The 3,191-nt window shown below is 42.1% G+C and overlaps 1 protein-coding gene across 4 annotated transcripts in view; it reads right to left on the reverse strand.

Moving 5' to 3' along the window:
- Positions 1–2,077: 2,077 nt before the first annotated feature.
- Positions 2,078–3,191, reverse strand: part of LOC129823266 (junctophilin-1-like) — a 115,634-nt gene continuing 114,520 nt past the window's right edge. For all 4 annotated transcript variants that reach the window (XR_008754619.1, XM_055882185.1, XM_055882184.1 and 1 more), the window contains one exon: positions 2,078–3,191. This exon is cut by the window's right edge. The gene's annotated coding sequence lies outside the window, so the exon portion shown is untranslated.

Below are 3,191 nucleotides of genomic sequence, written 5' to 3' on the forward strand. Positions count from 1 at the left end.
ATGGGGAGGGAGGATATGGAGATGGGGAGGGAGGATATGGAGATGGGGAGGGAGGATGGGGAGATGGGGAGGGAGGATGGAGAGATGGTGAGGGAGGATGGGGAGGGAGGATGGGGAGATGGGGAGGGAGGATGTAGAGGGAGGATGGGGAGATGGGGAGGGAGGATGGAGAGATGGGGAGGGAGGATGGGGAGGGAGGATGGGGAGATGGGGAGGGAGGATGGGGAGATGGGGATGGAGGATGGGGAGATGGGGAGGGAGGATGGGGAGGGAGGATGGGGAGATGGGGAGGGAGGATGGGGAGATGGGGAGGGAGGATGGGGAGATGGGGAGGGAGGATGGGGAGATGGGGAGGGAGGATGGGGAGATGAGCCTGTAATCGAACGCACAAATGCTGATGCTCCAGACATTCAACTAGTCTAAAGAAGGCAAGTTTTATTGCTTCTTTAAACAGAACAAATGTTTTCAGCTGTGCTAACATAATTGCAAAAGGGTTTTCTAATGATCAATTAGTCTTTTAAAATGATAAACTTGGATTAGCTAACACAACGTGCCATTGGAACACATGATGGTTGCTGATAATGGGCCTCTGTACACCTATGTAGATATTCCATGAAAGATCTGCCGTTTCCAGCTACAATAGTCATTTGCAACATTAAAAATGTCTACACTGTATTTCTGATCAATGTGATGTTATTTTAATGGACAAACAATGTGATTTTCTTTCAAAAACAAGGACATTTCTAAGTGACCCCCACTTTTGAACAGCAGTGTATATGTATATACAGTATATCACAGTAAAACAAAGTCCTACATCGACATAACCTAAAAGGCCGCTCAGCAAGGAAGAAGCCACTGCCCCAAAAGGCTAAGTGATCATAAGAAAGCCAGCCTACGTTTTGCAACTGCACATGGGAACAAAGATCGTACTTTTTGGAGAAATGTCCTCTGGTCTGATGAAACAAAAATAGAACTCTTTGGCCATAATGACCAATGTTATGTTTGGAGGTAAAAGGGGGAGGCTTGCAAGCCGAAGATCACCATCCTAACCATGAAGCACGGGGGTGGCAGCATCATGTTGTGGGGGTGCTTTGCTGCAGGAGGGACTGGTGCACATCACAAAATAGATGGCATCATGAGGGAGGAAAATTATGTGGATATATTGAAGCAACATCTCAAGACATCAGTCAGGCAGTTAAAGCTTGGTCGCAAATGGGTCTTCCAAATGGACAATGACCCCAAGCATACTTCCAAAGGTGTGGCAAAACAGCTTAAGGACAACAAAATCAAGGTATTGGAGAGGCCATCACAAAGCCCTGACCTCAATCCTTAGAAAATTGTGGGAAGAACTGAAAAAGCGTGTGCGAGCAAGGGGGCCTACAAACCTGACTCAGTTACACCAGCTCTGTCAAGAGGAATGGGACAAAATTCACCCAATTTATTGTGGGAAGCTTGTAGAAGGCTACCCGAAACGTTTGACCCAAATTAAACAATTTAAAGGCAATTCTAATGCCCCCTATGCCCCCTAGACATTCTAATGCCCCCTATTCCCCCTAGACATTCTAATGCCCCCTATGTCTAATCCAAGACACATTCTAATGCCCCCTATGTTTAATCTAAGACACATTCTAATGCCCCCTATGTCTAATCCAAGACCCATTCTAATGCCCCCTATGTCTAATCCAAGACACATTCTAATGCCCCCTGTCTAATCCAAGACACGTTCTAATGCCTCCGATGTCTAATCCAAGACACATTCTAATGCCCCCTATGTCTAATCCAAGACCCATTCTAATGCCCCCTATGTCTAATCCAAGACACATTCTAATGCCCCCTGTCTAATCCAAGACACGTTCTAATGCCTCCGATGTCTAATCCAAGACACATTCTAATGCCTCCGATGTCTAATCCAAGACACATTCTAATGCCCCCTATGTCTAATCCAAGACACATTCTAATGCCTCCGATGTCTAATCCAAGACACATTCTAATGCCCCCTATGTCTAATCCAAGACACATTCCAGTGTACAGGAGTACTGAAGCAACGAAGACACAATCAAATAGAGACGAGACAGTGTGCAAGGCATAACTTCTTTATTGTTATACACAGAAATACATCTGAAATAGACTGCTCAAATCCGTGGGGTGACACCATACTTTGAGAGGGTCTCACACAGTTCCTCATTATTTGGTAAAAACAGTCAAAAACAAGTATTAACTGAATCGCACGTCATCCCCAAAATAATACATCAACTCCTACAACCCATTAAAAATAATGTTTTTTTTTGTCAAATGTTACCGTATGTGCATTACAAACATGTTATATCCATTGTCAAAAATACAGGTGTGCAAATTGTTAGAAAAATACCAATTTATACCAGTTTCTGAATTATACTCTGTAGAAATCTTTACAAATAGTATATATTCTATATATAAAGCTTTCCAATATGCAATGTTGCATTAAAAATAATATCCCAAGTACTGCCTGTTTTAACTCCTGTTAGATTACCCATCTCACCCTGCTCTGTGGAAACAGGGAAAAGGGAGAAAATGGATCTCCAATGAGAAGGGCTGTTATTGTCAGGTGGGTATATAGCAAACTGCAGTACATTGGTGTGGATCATACATGAATGAGACAGATTCAACACAATGTAAAGTTGCCTTGTTTTACGGTTAGAAAATGTTTCATCTTTTCTTTGCTTTAAACGTCTTCTATTGTGGTGGATTGTACTTGACATGAACACTGTAGGACCAATCAGAATCCACGACCAGAATCCACAGACCATGTCAGAAGCGGCTTGGAGTACTGCACTTCATACTGGCTCTTGTATCACGTGTTTCATCAATAGACCATGCAAACTAGTAGGATCCTAAAAATTAAATTGACTAAACACAACACAATCTTGCCACTTTTCAGTACCTTTTTCACAAAGACCAATATATTCAAAACAAAAACATGTCTGATGAACAAATAAATAAATCATTTTTGAAATGGATAACAGCAAATGTTATTTATATTACATACTCCATTTGTTTGTTTTGTTTTTTATTGTATTATATTCAAATAAAATCATGCTGTTCCTGCAACAGAGACTAACAGTGTAGTGGCACGTTTTATAAATCACCTCCTTTTGATTGCAACAGTCAGGTCACTCTGTACACAATTAAGACACGTCCTTCGTCTCCTAACG

The sequence above is a fragment of the Salvelinus fontinalis genome, chromosome 25 (genome assembly GCF_029448725.1).
Source record: "Salvelinus fontinalis isolate EN_2023a chromosome 25, ASM2944872v1, whole genome shotgun sequence".
In the NCBI taxonomy this organism is placed as follows: Eukaryota; Metazoa; Chordata; class Actinopteri; order Salmoniformes; family Salmonidae; genus Salvelinus; species Salvelinus fontinalis.